This window comes from Carassius auratus, chromosome 21, assembly GCF_003368295.1.
Source record: "Carassius auratus strain Wakin chromosome 21, ASM336829v1, whole genome shotgun sequence".
NCBI lineage: Eukaryota > Metazoa > Chordata > Actinopteri > Cypriniformes > Cyprinidae > Carassius > Carassius auratus.
The window spans coordinates 19,680,298-19,688,181 of NC_039263.1; the positions used below are offsets into that span (position 1 = coordinate 19,680,298).

Consider the following 7,884-nt stretch of genomic DNA (forward strand, 5'->3'; position numbering starts at 1 on the left):
GTGGGACTGCATTAGGTTAGGAGAAGAAACGTTCCGGGCCTCACCTCACAGTGAGCACTGCGCATGCCCAGTAGTAAACAGCAAGCACGGAGGACGTGAGCCGCTGAAGATTTTACTATAAAATCACCCTGGAATACCAAATAAAGTAAGTTTATGATATATCCAATGCTTTATACTCATTGTGATTTTGTAAAAAGCAACGTTGGTCTAATAAACCGTCCAGCATATTACGAGGATAATGGACATTGTTGGACAGGGCATTCTCAATGGACAGTCGAAGAAAAAACATTTCATTTTTTTTTTTGTAGAAAATCGAAATACTTTTTTAAAGAGCAATTTATTGCGAGTAGCTGTAAACTAAATATTTATGAATTGAAGTGATAACTGAAAATTCGATTTTAAAGAAGCTCTTAAATGTTTTTTGAAAGAGTTGATGCAATAAACAGAAATGTTGTAAACGTCACTGTAGGTGTCACGTGTTTCTGTTTTCTTATTGTTCATTTAAGAAACTTAAATATTTCTATATAGTAACATTTATACTGATTTGGAACTGAGACTAAGACCACCTTCAACTGTCAAAATTAATTTATTTCAAATGTAGTCCAGAACCAGAATTGAAGGTGAACTTCCTACATTTAACAGCTTTTTATTTTATTGTGTGTGTGTGTGTGTGTGTGTGTGTGTGTGTGTAGTTTAACAGTCCAGGTGTCAAGGGCAAAGGGACCCAATCCGGCAGAAGACAAAGATCCTATATTTGAACGTGGCTCTACCACAACCTACTCAAGCTTTAGGAAGGGCAGCTACACCAAACCCTGGTCCAGCGGAGATCAGACGTCAGTCAAAACGCACCTCTTAATCCAACATGTGTTATACATTTCATTTATATAGGATCCTTTCTTTGACTATTCCAGAGACTGAAATGTTTTACTTGGCCATCAGCATGGTGGGGACAGACTTCTCCATGACTGGTCAGCTGTTTCCACACCGAGCTCGAAAAGAGATTAAGGTGGTCACAGTATCTTTGTGTTTTGTGCTCTAAACTTGATTATAGTTAATTTGTTTGTATTTTTGTACTTTTTAAGTCTCGTATGCTCATCATGGCTGTACAGAAAACATTACCGTCTCCGGCCGCCAGAGGGAGCTCTATGCTGCTCAGTGCTCCTGTAGCCCTACTTGCCTGTAGTCTACACTGAAAACAGAGCCCCCTCTCGCGGCTGGAGACGGTAATGTTTTTTCTCTTGGTTCTAATGCACTGAAATGTTATATCCCAACATTTAATTGGGCAAAAATACACAGATCCAGAAGGCAGTTTTCTGAGAGAAAACAAAAGACAATACATAAATATATATATTTTTTAATTTCAATGTGCATAATTTGTTATAATAATAATATATGTTTGGATTTAAAAAAATATATATTTATGATAATTGTGTTTAATTTAAAATTACATCAATGTTTAATTGATGAAAAAAAGCTTTTATGAAATAAAAATGAGCAAAAATGCATTGATTTAATTTTAAAAAAATCTATAAAAATCTATATTTATTAATATTTTCTATTGTATTATATATGATTTGTTTTATCTAAATTATTTATATGAATGTTCAGTTAATTAAACAAAAGCTTTTATGAAATAAAATGGGCAAAAATGCATTGATAGAAGAATCAACCCATTTCAGTTTTTGTTGGTTCTACTACAAATTATATATAATTATTTGTCCAGTAAATACTTTTCCATTAGAATATATCTCCCAAACTTTAAAGAATATTGTGTGATTTACCTTTTGCTTAAATCACCTACTACTACATGCAATGCAAATATTTTACCCAAAAGCTTTAAAATTCTGGTAGTTCATTTTTTATCTATCTTTCAGTATGTAATGAGATCAACAATCAAGCGGCCCTTACTCTTCTGACCATCGGGAACCCAGCTCAGATGATCCAGACATCAGAAATGCCCTGTACAAGTAAGAATAACATATTTCCTTCAGTCCAAATGAACTTTTTCCCTTTCAATTAAATCAAGATGACTGATTGATCAAAATCTTTTTCAGGTGGAAATGATATTGTTGTACATGAAGAGGTCGTCCATGAGGAAGATATCACAGAAACAGCCATCATGTCTAGTTCTTCTGTAAGCTGTGAGTCTGAGACAAAAGGTGACGTTGAATTTTCGAACTGTGAAACTCATATTCCAGAACCTTCTGCTGAAGAAACCATCATCCAGAAAGAAGAACCAATCAAATTACAGACAACTGATCTCATCCTGCTCCCATTCAACATGATACACAGTCTCCACCAAGTAAAAGAGGACGATACTCCAAACCCAAACCCAATATTAGTCAGTGTTTGAGAACCAGATGAGCTCCACAGCAGCAGATCTCTCCAGAACTTGTCACAGGTTCTTTGGGGACCTCTAAGTGTCCGTCTTCCACAGAACAGGATAAAAATCCAATGCAAGAAGATTGTGTTCCTGTGGATCACCTGCCAGATTCCTTTACCATCCGCCCTGAGGTACTACAGCCGGATATATCATCTGAAACAAGAGATGTCATTCCTGAAAGAGTGACTAAAGAAGATAATAGATCCGTTTCATCTTTGAAGAGAAAGGATGATGATATAATCACAGAGGAAGATATAAAAGAACAAGAAGGGTTGGGATCAGAACCACAGCTGACTAAAAGGTATTAAAAGTGTTGCATATGTCCCATTTATTTAGTTTGTTCTTATTATTTATACGTTTTTCACTGATAATGTAATGTTAGTTAATGTTCTTTCTTTTGTTTGTAACTTTTTAAATTAATAAATAGAATGGTTTGCATATTAACACGGTTCCTTGAATATCTAAAACCAGCACTTCCAAAGGCAACAATTCACATTCCATAATAAGAGAATGATATTTATATGTATTTGTCTAAAAAAACGTCTGTATGTTGTTTCAGTGTGAACGAGTCTCAGAGCACATCAGTTGAGTCCTCTAAACCTGTCAGGAGGCACTGTAGACTCAAACCTCAACCAAACCTGACTCAGACATCCAGACGCAGCAGCACATCAACCACAGCAGGTAACAGCCACCTTTATGATTTATATAACTTTTTAATATTGACATTTGCTTATAAATGTTTTGTATTCACATTTTTTATAATGTCATTCTCATTTTCGTTACTGTGATATGATTGTTAAAAAACAAGAAAAAACAAGCAGAAATTAACATAATACCATGTATAAATTATTGTAACTTTTTTTAATAAGATGTATTTTTTTGTGATTATAGCTGTAGATGCTTTTTAAACGTTCAAAATTTGTTTAATAGCTAGAATTTTTTTTAATTTTTTTTATGAAATTTATTTATTCATTTATTTATTTTTGTAATATATATGATTTTTTTATTAGAATTTACATGATTGTTTAAATAATAATAACAATAATAATAAAAACTTGAAATCTGTGTTAGTTTTACTATAAATTATATATTTTCCAGTATTTTAAAATTACTTATAAAAATATGTTTGTAATCATCCAGTCTTTTTAGAATATTGTTTAATATTGTGTAAATGTGCTTTAATGTCGCAAAAATAATGATTGACAATTGAATTAAAATCAAATCCAAATTATTATGCAACATATAAGTTAGTAATTTATTTATCAAAATCATCCGCTGCTCAGGCTTCCATGAACACTTTCACTGAAAGTGCTGAAGAGGATTCTGTATTTACCACAGAACTTTACGTATCCAAAAGTGCAGCTCAACAAGGAGCATCAAGCATTGAATCAGCAGAGGTAAAATATCTGTTAAATACTGTTAAACCTCATCGGCATACACTCAGATATTTCAGCTTTTATTCTCACTTTCTATATTTGTATTAATAAAACCGGATTTGATCTTTCTCTACTCGTGCAGAACTCAGATGAAGAACCCACAAGTGTCTCCAAATACTTCTTAAGTGACATCTTTACTGAAGTTGATGAACTAGAAGACATGGATTTAGGCCAAAGGTTGGAATTACAAACCAGTCACAACTAACTAAACAGTCAGAAATATAGTTTGACATAAGTTGGATGTATAGACATCTGAATATTTGGAAGGGCACTTCTACCAAGAAGAGCCACAACTGAAGAGATGCAGCAAAAACGTACCTCAGTAATAGCTGACATAATGTCTTTTATGTCATTATAATTTTATTTAAGGATAAATAAGTATTAATTCAGTTAAGTTTTTGTTACTGTTGCACTCTTTTGTTATGTAAAGTTGTATTATAATTCATGTCTGATCTGAGCCTAACTGAATTTTTTATTTATTTATTTGGTCTCGACCTGCATTTTATTTCCAGTTATGAATTAGGAACGTTAATTTCTCTCACAGTAAGTGATTTTTCTTTTATTATTTATTCATCTTTTTTAAGAGCAGCTTTGAAACAAACCTCTATTTTAAATATGCACTGTCCTGTTTTTAGCTCCATGCTGTCTGCGTGTTGTATTTTAGCATTGCTCCACATTATTTGTAGCAATTTAGATTTCAACTTTTAACCTTTGTTCAGTTTTATGCTCTTCATATTTGTTTTTCATAGTTGTGTCTCAAGCAAATGTTTTACTTGTGTTTGTAAATATGTTAATAAAAATGTACAGTATGTTTGTAAAGGTTGAATTTTACATTTGTTTCCATCTGTCTGATTATATGAGAAATAATTTATATTTATAAATGACAAATTTGATGATTTAGATTCAACGTTTTTAATAATAGTCACTTATTTTTTTAGCTACCTTGTATGCATGCATGAATGAATAACGTACTTTAATTGAACAGAAATGTTACATAGATTAGCAATTAAAGGGATAGTTCAACCAAAATGAAAATTCTGTCATTTATTACTCACCCTCTTGTTTACAAGCAGAGGAATGCACACTGATGGACTATTTACACACATTATTTTAACTGTCTTTTATCTTTTTGGGCATTGGACATGGTAGTTGTGTTTCTGTCTATGCCGGGTCAGAAAGCTCTCCGATTTCACCAAAAATACATTAATTTGTGTAAAAGATTTTGGAAAAAAATCCAAGTCCAGGCACTCAATAGGATGCAAAAGTAAAAAAGCCTTTAATGGTTGGGCTAAAGCATTAAAACACCAACGCGTATCGGCCCATTGGCCTTCATCAGGGTGTTGGTAACAAACAGACAGAATCACGCAGTACTTATAGTTGCATTGGTTTCAGGTGTGCCACTCTGGCACTTGTAACACAATTTTTTGGCCACTAGAGGCAATAGTTCAGATAATGGCTAATACCAAAGATCAAACCATACAAATACAAGATAAGGGATCTCCAAGTGGAAGAAAAAAAAAAAAAAAAAACAGGAGAGAGTAACACCAATACAAACATCTTGTGTACTCCACACAATTATATCCATAAAGTCAAATAAATGTGTAGAGGCTAGTTACCCATCTTACTTCTGGATTCATTGTCAAGATAGTTCCAAAGCAACAGGAGAAAAATATGTTTATGGGCATTACAGTACATTAAAAGAACAGTCAACATTCACGGACAACAATACACTGTCCCTATTGAGACACAACTTTTACAAAAAAGGTGAGAGGTCAAAGTCTTCATTAAGACCTGGATGACTAGTAGCCCTCAAGGAATAGATCCAATATGTCTCCCTTTGTTTAAGGCGTTTGATGATATCCCCACCCCTGGCATCCAGGCGAACAGCCTCAATGCCCACTACTCTTAGGGTCGAATCACTCCCATGTTTTGCGTCTATATAATGTTTGGCCATTGGATAGTTCATATTTCCAGTCCGAATGGCATATCTATGTTCAGCTACCCTGTCTCTTAGTCTCCTTTTAGTAAGGCCTATATAAAAACAGCCACAAGTACACTCTAAACGATAAACAACATGGGTAGAATTGCAATTTATAAAACTGTTAATAGTGTAAGTCTTATTGCTAAAAACATCCATAAATTTGTCAGTTTTAGCAATATTCTCACAATAATTACAATTACCACAAGGAAAGTTACCCTTGGGTTGACGAAGCCAAGTTTCACGTTTAGGAGCAGGGAGGTGACTTCTTACTAACCTGTCCTTAAGTGTGGGGGCCCTCCTAAAACTGATTCCAGGGGGTTCCGTGAATATTTCCCGTAAAGTCGGGTCACATTCAATAATGTTCCAGTTTTTCTTTATAATGTGTTTAATCTGGACAGCCTCCTTGCTGTAATGAGTGACAAAATAGGGTTTCTGTGTTGATACTCTATTGGGTCTAGACTGAAGCAAGCTCTTCCTTTCAAGTGATTGGGCTCGATTATGAGCTTGAACAAGAGTTTTTGTTTGGTAACCTCTTTGTTGAAAACGCCGCTGCATATCCAAAGACTGATACTGGAAATCCTGATCTGAATCACATATACGCCTTAGTCTCTGGATCTGTCCAAAGGGTATGTTATCAATAAGCCATGGGGGATGAAAACTATTAGCATGCAGCAAGGTATTACGATCTGTTGACTTTCTGAAGATAGATGTATGTAGGAATCCCTCATTATCTTTTGAGATCCGTAGATCAAGAAAGTTGATAGTGTGTAAATCATAATCCAAACTAAATTTAAGGTTCTCATTTAAGCTATTAACATATACATGGAAGTCTACAAGTTCTTTTTCTGAACCTGAGAACATCAAAATCACATCGTCAATATATCTACCCCACCACAAGATTTTATCTTTAAAAGGGTTGACGTGGGAAAATATATAGCGCTCCTCCCATAAGCCTAGAAACAGATTGGCATAGTTGGGAGCAAAACAAGCACCCATTGCAGTCCCCTTTTCTTGTCTATACAATATGTCTTGAAAGAGAAAGATGTTGTTCTTTAAAGTCCACTCAGTAAGTTGCACTATAAAGTCACTGGGAGGCATCAAATGTTCAGGTCTGGATGAGAGATAGTGTTTCAAAGCCTCTAAACCCTCGTTATGTACAATATTGCTATATAGGGACTCCACATCCATTGTGGCCATAATGCAGGAGCCTATGTTGCCTATTTGTTCAATTTTCTTTAAAACCTGTGTAGTATCTTGAATATAAGAAGGTAAATCTGCCACAAATGGCTTGATAAAATAATCCACAAACTTGGAAGCAGGTTCTGTTATTGAGTCATTCCCACTGATTATCGGTCTGCCAGGTGGATTTTCCAGATCCTTGTGGACTTTGGGGAGCATATAAAAAGTAGAATAACGCGGGTGTTGACAAAGCAAAAACTCATATTCTCTCTTAGTAATCCAATTATGTGATTTTGCCTCATTAAGCAATTGCTCCTGCTCTCTTCTTATAGTGTTCATTGGATTGGATGAGGGCTTTGAGTAATACTGAGTGTTGTCTAGCTGGCGAAGAGCTTCACTTATATACTTCTTCTTGTCCCACACACAGACAGCACCACCCTTATCAGCACTTTTTATGATTATATCATCTCTCTCCGAAAGCCACTTAAGTGCTTGAGATTCATTTTGTGTAAGATTATGCTGGGTGATCTTTTTTTGTTTACTGTAAAGCTTTTCTACTTCATAGGACACCTTTTTGGTGAAAGTAGTCAATATGGGATTGGTGGTACAAGGTGAAAAAGTAGACTTGGGCCGAAAAGAAGAGTTTACCGTGGTGGTTGAGTAGGTAGCTGCACCCTGTGCGTTCTGGGAGTACCAGGCCTTCAAATGTAGACTTCTATAGAATCGATAGAGGTCCACTTTGGTGTCAAATGGTCTACCTGAATATGTAGGAGAAAATGAGAGACCCTTGGACAAGACAGAAACGCAGTCATCAGAGAGGGGGAGGTCTGAAATATTAATTACTACCGATGCTTCAACCGGCTCCTTGTGATTGGTGGTTCCTGAGAGTGGGTTCTGCCGCTTTC

General features: G+C 35.1%; 1 long non-coding RNA gene across 1 annotated transcript; it reads left to right on the top strand.

Annotated features, from left to right (window-relative positions):
* The first annotated feature begins 30 nt into the window (after positions 1 to 30).
* Positions 31 to 4,835, top strand: LOC113038857 (uncharacterized). Its single transcript, XR_003274820.1, has 8 exons — positions 31 to 145; positions 693 to 833; positions 912 to 1,006; positions 1,875 to 1,967; positions 2,055 to 2,684; positions 2,943 to 3,064; positions 3,667 to 3,780; positions 3,902 to 4,835. It is a non-coding gene; the product is annotated as an uncharacterized LOC113038857 (long non-coding RNA).
* Positions 4,836 to 7,884: the final 3,049 nt, after the last annotated feature.